This window comes from Thermobia domestica, chromosome 11, assembly GCF_964235325.1.
Source record: "Thermobia domestica chromosome 11, izTheDome1.hap1.1, whole genome shotgun sequence".
Lineage (NCBI taxonomy): Eukaryota > Metazoa > Arthropoda > Insecta > Zygentoma > Lepismatidae > Thermobia > Thermobia domestica.
The window spans coordinates 91,887,672-91,895,681 of NC_137464.1; positions in this window are offsets into that span (position 1 = coordinate 91,887,672).

Below are 8,010 nucleotides of genomic sequence, written 5' to 3' on the forward strand. Positions count from 1 at the left end.
TGGTGAACAATATCGTGTCCGTTGGTTTTCTCGGGGTGTTTCCATTTCCTCCTACATTCTCACTCCACCGATTTTTCCAATATTATTCACATTCCATAATCATCCGTCTCGCATAGTGTAAAGGGCATAAAAGTGGAACGTTAAACTGAAAGATTTACTTTCATGAAAAAAAAAGACAAGCGGTTTCTCGAAATCAATTTAGCGTTCTAAGCATAGTTAATTTTTTTCTCTTAACTCCCTATTCGAACCGAAAGTGGTACTTCCGGTTTTAATGGTGATCGCTATAGTGTAAAAACAATAACAGAGAGACATATACAGTTTTCTGCAACCAATTAAGCATCCGAAGAATATATTCCATCTCCACTCTATTGTCTCCAATAGAACCGGAAATGGTATAAATATACTACCAATTCTGGTCTCAGTATTGAGAGCATATCACGACATATAAGCCAAATTTCTTTACGAGTTGTACATATGAACTTCTACTTTCTATATTATACACTCTGTAACATTTGCGCTCTTTATTTGCCAAAAATCTTCTCGATTCATGGATTCAGTGATGATGCCAGGGGCTGATCCAGAGGGATTCCCCCTCCTCCAAGATCATATATCCTATCGTGTTCAATGTAGATTGCCAATATTTTCGTAATATTACTTTTAACCCCAATGTATTGAAACTCCCCCCGGAGAAAGTCTTCTGAAATCATCATTGCATGAGTCCAATGTTGAAACTGCAACTCGTAAAGCGGCTTCCCGTTAGTTCATTTATTTTGTATTAATTGCATAGACAGCAGAAGAAATGGTTTCACATAAATATGTAATTAAAGATCATTAACAATTCCAAATATATTCTGCTCAGATCAGGATATTCTTCACTTACAGATAACCAAGACTAACTTAGTGGCTTGGTTTTGAATATCGAATTGAGAGTTTCATCAGAAGGAATTTGTTTACATATGTCACGACGCCATATCATAGGCTAACAATGACCACCCATTAATGAAGACCGGTAAATTATTTCATGGACCAGTATGTGTTCGCGGAGAGGCTGTTAAAAACTACTGCTCTTGAGGTCACTACCCCCTTATTTACCTAACACAACAATTAACGAAAGGTGCTGGATCAAAGTATGTCTTTACCAGAAATCAAATCCGTGATTACATGTTAACCATTTGGAAGAATAAATACACATATTATTATTATTATTATTATTATTATTATTATTATTATTATTATTATTATTATTATTATTATTATTATTTGTTCCTCGCAAGCCTTCTGCTCACTATACACTATAGGATAATGTCGCGCTGATTGTATACATTTAACACATTTATTTATTTATTTATTTGAGTTTGCTCACCAACTTACAAGTGGTGACACAAATATTAATGCTGAAATCTAAGCATGATTATCCCGGTATCAAGCCATTTGCGGTACTGGACATTTCCGGTACAACCAGAAAACCAGTTTTTCTGGGACATTTGCGGTACTGTTCAAAACTTTCCCTTAGACAGTGGGACACTTGCAGTACACACCGTGAAACATGCGCTAAAAGCATCCATTTCACACCACTTGAGTCTAAATTAGAATGAATATAATAATAATAAAGGAGGTGGGTATGGAGATGTAACAGCCTAATATTATGTGATTCATTTTGATTGGCAGATTTTGGTAGGTTATGGATATATAAGAGAAGATCACTCGGGCCACCTAATGGAAACTATCACAGTAACAGAAACCTCTGAGAAGAAACCATGCACTTCTCATCGGGGTTTTAAGTACAGACAGTATCGAAATTTCAAGAACGGGAACATAACTTGAAGGAGATCTTCGGCCTCTTACCAGCAAAAAATAGTAAGACATATCAGGGATTTTTCAGTTTGGTGAAGGCTAATATTAATGATTGGAATCCGAAATTAATCAAATTGGATTTCGACCAAGCAGAAATAACATCTTGAAGAACACTGTTCCAGCAGGAAACGCACATTAGTGTGTATATTTTACATTTCAAGCAGTGGAGGAAGATTAAGGAATTATGACTTATAAATGACTATAAATCAGTTCCAGAGGCGAGGTTTTGCCTCAGAATGTGTTCTGCCCTAACATTAAGTGTTAGTGTTATGTGTTTATTTCTAATGTACTCATTGAACTCTATTATAAATCATGCAAATAAATTACTAATTCATTGAACGTTAATTTTGACTTTGTCTCTTATCCTTATTCCGAGCTTAATCTGACCAAAAATCCCAAAATATGCTCATAACAATTGACAACTGTGTGCAAAATGACTGACTTGTGATAAATTACTCTGCAGGCAAGTTGCTCTTTAGATACTCGTAATTAGAAATATCTCAATATGTGAAAACGAAGAAAGAAGAATATTATATTTCAACTCTAAGTAAACACTGGCAAATAGTTATTGGAAAACTGTTAATGAAACCTATAAAAGAAAACAAAAAATATAAATATTTGTAGAAGTTGTCTTCAAATGTTATCGACAGGCATTATTGACCAATCACAGTTAATGATTTGTTTATTTTATTTATTTTTTAAAGTTTTGGCAAATCACAAACAAGCATTTGTTTACATCTTTCGGTATGTGACAACTATGTATTCTAGTAAATTTTTCCAACACTTTTCTATATAAATGATCCTTATATTTGGGTTTACATCTTCTTAGTGTTCTGAGAAAGGTTTGTGTGTATGCATGTATGGTAAGTTAATAATGATTTTATATTCTGAAAGATTTTTAGTTTGCTATTAGTATGCAAAAAAGCCCCGAGTCCCCTGAAAAAGTCATGTTATTCTCCCCTAGAACAACTTGCTGGCTACACCAATGTTATAAAATTTGGTCTTTGTATAGCAGTTGATAGTGTGTGCTTATCCTCTCTTGGAGAATAAGAAGCTATTTCGAATAGTACCGAAAATGTCCCGGGAATCTATATATTTAAAACGCTAGGTTTATATGTTTGTGGTCAAGAAAATTTTATATATTTATGGTCAATCCTTTCAACAGTGAGTTCTCCGGAACCATAGACTCTAGAAAGATGCCAGTTTCACTGATCGATTGCAAATTTTGTGTCGATTGTTCAGTTCACCAGGAGTTGACTTCGACTTATAAACGTTCCTTTTGCCCTATTGAATTTAATAACTTTTCAATTGAAAATGTCTAACAATTTACAATTACGTTCATAAATTTTATTCTTAAGTATGTCAGGAACTAACGATTAGCGACAGTCTGCTTATACTTTTTGAATCACTTGTCGAATTTGCTTTTTCCTTTGGTTCTGCGAACTATTCCCTTGGCGGATGCAACGTAATTGCACATATAAAATGTTCATAGTGCAAGGAAGTCTTCTGCCTACATTTCTTCATAGAACAGAACAACAGTGATCAATTTTCATGATAGGTTAAAGATGATCGAAGCAGGGATCGAAAGCTTTTTTAGAGGTAAATTGTTCAGAGTGAAATTTATACGTATACTAAATTCGTTTGAAATTCCTCCAGGAGTCCACGTTGCATCGCACGTTCAACTGTACATTTTTTCTGAGTCAAAACTTTCTAAGTATGTGTTGTATATTAGTTTCTCTAATTCATAATCCTTTGTTCAGACGCGCTACTCCGTTTGACTTAGTCAAGCTTAGACAGTACTGAATGGGCAGAGTGGTAAATAATCTGTGCTGTACTGGTAAATCATTTGTAAAACTAGTTTACGTTCAGCACCACAAATGTCGATACTCCAAGTACTGCAAATGTCGATACCGCAAGTGTTGCGCTTTTGATTATCCCTTGTCATAAAAATAAACAGCAAACCATATTTATATCATGATTATCCATTTTGAAATCATTAAATTGTTTCAGTTGTATTTAAAATATATATCGTCACAATATATTAGGACTGTAGAAATAAATACATTTTAATGCTCAAAACTAAAAATGGTAACGACTCTTGTCTAATTCTGAAATAATTAATACAGTTTTGAAGTTTCAATTAAATCAGGGGTGCCCACAGAGGGGGGCTATGACGCAAACTGCGTCATTGAAATATTTGGGGGGGGTTAAAATCTATATAAATATGTTTGAGGGAGTGTAAAAATTAATCGAAAAGAAGATTATTTCATGGAAGAACACCTACGGATAGACAATTGGAGGGGGGGTGCGTCATGGACATAAGGGGGGGTTGGCACCACTGAATTAAATCGTCACAGTGGTTTTAAATTGACAAGTTGCCTGCATACCAGTGACATCTATTAGTATCAGGGAATTCAGGTACTGACACGGACTAGCGTTAATGTTTACTATTAGGAATTAGCGTGACGGACAAACTGATACGTTTCCCTTTTATAAGTAAGATTGCCATTCATTATCACGTAATGTGTTACGTCACTGACCGTGAGTGTCGCATGTCCTCGACCTTATATAAACCGATATGACGATTGCTTCAGTTTCTGCTTAAGTCACTGCATCGTTGATACTTTAATGAAAAAAAAAGTTAAAGAAGATACATTTTTGAAAGAAATATCAGGCAAACAATATGTCTTAAACAGTGACGACGTCAGTTTTAATTTCTTGGGGAGTGCAAGTGGAGGGGCAGAGATTTTTTCGTGGGCAGCTGTTTTTATTTTTTTTTTTTTCCTACCGAAAATAAAGTTTTATATTACTTGACGAACAGACGCAAATGTCTCAGATTTTGTCAAATGCTGAAGATTATAATGAAACACAGGACAACAATACATTACATACATACATACACATGCGCACCGACTGCGTAGGTGCTCCGGGGCTCTAGCACCCACACTAATAATCTTGTGGGTGTGCCGCACCCACAAAATTTTTAGGTTGATAGAAATAAAATAAAATAAATATTTTTCACTAGTCAAGGACAGTTTCCACAATAAAAAATGGAGCTATATTGCGAAGATTTTAATTGAAAAGAAATCAATCAAAAAATATCGTGACTCCTCTGAAAAGATATAACACATCCCGCCATTGATATGCACCCACATAAATTTTGGAAAGTCGGCGCCGTTGTACATACATACATACTACACAACAATAGAAATATACTACATTACGATACAACTGTCTAAAGGGAAATCAGGAGGGCAGCCGATATCACCTCTAGTATCGTCACTGATCTTAAAGCAGATTGTCAAGTCAGTCTGTAGAAACAATCTACCAATTAGCAATTAAAATTCTGTATAAAACTAGTGTTTTCCTAGCTGGTGACTTTGTCCTCAGACCCCCGCATTTGTTCAGCCTACGGCCTCGCACTTCTCATATCCCTAACAAAACTCTTATCTTAAGGGATTTCGAGTTATGATCATGTAATTTTAACAATTATTACAACTCTCATCCCCTTTTTCTTCCCTTCTGGGGTAAGCATAGAAAAGTCCTGAAACACTTCTTTAATCATTTTTTTATTTTAAAAAAAAAGCCTAAACATCAATTTTGATGTCTCATATCTCAAGAGATTTCGAAATATGGTCATCTTATTTTAACAATTGTAGCAGTGATATTTTTTTCTTTCCGTCTGTTTTCTTCCTTTGTAGAGAAAATATATATATACGTATGTATATGTAAAGAACGCTGAAACAAGTCTAATTATTTTAAATGAAAAATCTAAATACCATGTTTCGGGGCTCCAACCTTGAATTTCGAAATAAGGACATCTTCTTTTAACCAATTAGCAATTAACATCCACTCCACTGCAACATCCACTCTTTTTTTTTTCTACCGCTAAATATCAAATTCCTCGTTTCAAACTTTAATAAAATTTTGAGATATGGCCATCTAATTATAACAATTGTAACCCCTCCCCTTTTCTTCCCTTCTAGGGCAAATATCAAAACATGGTGAAACACGTGTTTAATTACCGGTATTTTAAGTGAGAAGTCCAAATACTGAATTTCATGTCTCGAACCTTAAGATGTTCTGAAATATGAACATCTTATTATAATAAATATAATTTCCACCCCGTTTTCTTCTCACCCCAATTTTTTCTCTTCTAGGTAAAATATTTAAAAAGAGAAGCGGAAAGACATTTCTAATTATTTTCATATAAAAGTCCATATACCAAATATCACGTCTCTAACCTTCATAGATTCCGAGATATGGACATTTTTAGACAATAATTTCCACCTCTCTTCCTTCCCCTTTCCCATCTAGTTTCTAAAAATCCTTCCTTAGTGGAATCTTACATCACAAATCCTATACCCTATCCACATTTCAAATGCGGTTAGCTTAAGCGGTTTGGCCTGGGCGTCCATCAATCAGTCAGAACTTCTTTTTTATGGAGAGATCTATATAGTTACACAAAACACGAATTCTAATCAAGACTGACGACGATGTCGGAGATCAGAACAAGTAAGTTTACTTTTTTAAGGGGAAGAGGGGACAAGTCAGTAGGAAAATATAGGAAAGATATGCCATGAATCATGTGAGGGTGAGCATTCCTGTGCCATTTTTTATGTCCATTCTTTGAAACTACGCCAGTACAAACCATGGGTCATACTTTTTTTTTCTTTTACCAGAAGCAACAGAAATTCTACAGTAACTGGATCATCGTGTTGCCTCAATAATGGCAGAAGATAATCGAATAGAATGGTGATTTCATATTATTATTTTTAAATGACAGCAAATGTCTTCTCAATTTTGAACTCGAAATGCTCAATACTTTATAGACAACCTGACATTACCAAATCCTAACTTACGTATATTCCATATTAATCTTATTTTTCTGCGACGCACTGTGCCATATTTGATACTATGTTAAGTTGATTGGTTGTTTATAATTGGGATTTAATGTTCATTTCCAGCACAATTATTATATAAGAATGGATTGTAAAGTGCAATACAATACAGTACTCCATTAATTTGTGTTAAGCACCTTCCTTTCGCGGAAATTGGTGTTATACACGGTAATTCTAATAAGAACAACATAAATATTTCTTCATTCATTTCCATGAAAGTATATTTTACCGTTTCAAAATGTTAAACAAGAAACAAATGAACTATTCTATTTTATCAAGAAAACATGCGAAATGATTTTATGTGAAAACTTAAAGGATAATAGTTGGTTAGCTAGAGTTTGATGTCTCTTTCAGTAGCAGCCCTACTTGAGACGTAAACCCACAACTCAACATGGAATCCTAACCACATGAACTCCTATTGAGAACTGAACCCAGGATAATACTAGAACAAAGAAGATACTTAATACTCTGTTTTCAGCTACGGTTTTTTACATTTACTATTCAAATAATATTGTTTTCTAATCGAATTTCAAAAGAAAAGAATTGATAAAGGGTTATTGAAAGAAATATTCTCAGCCTCCGGATAAGTTAGAAGAAAATGGTGCCATAGTCCAGAATTTGAACACACGAACACACGATTAAGAAACTATTTACCCCAACTACTCTACTATTTCGTACACTATTGCAAATTTGTTTTGTGTAACATGTTTTTTTATTTCACATTATGATTTGTTTACAATCAGATACGACTGAGTTTAAGGTGAATAATTAAAAGTTACATCTCTTGCATTGTATAAATATATTTTTCGCACAAGTCACATTTTCTTTTATTTCATGATAACTGGTATAAAACAGGTTGAATCTGTGAAGTTATGAAGATGGAATGATAGTTAATAATAATAATTAATACAATACAGTGAAACTTCCCTTAACGGACACCTCTATAATACGGACAGATATTTTGTCCCGACAAAAATATATGTTCTCTTACAGAACAAAACCCTCCCTTTTACGGACACTCTGAGATACGGACGCGGAGAGTTCTTTTCCTCCCAAAACGTTCCAATAACCTATTCATAACGGACAGGAATTATTCTCAGTTCTGCGATATATTACAGTAGACAGAAAAGTCTTTCCCCACAAGTGTATCTATCATGAGTCTAGACCTGGTGAGCCATCAAACAGAACAGCTTCAAGCTGAACTGAAATTATTTTTTTTTTCTCCCAGCAATAAACTGCTTTCTAGTGGAAATCC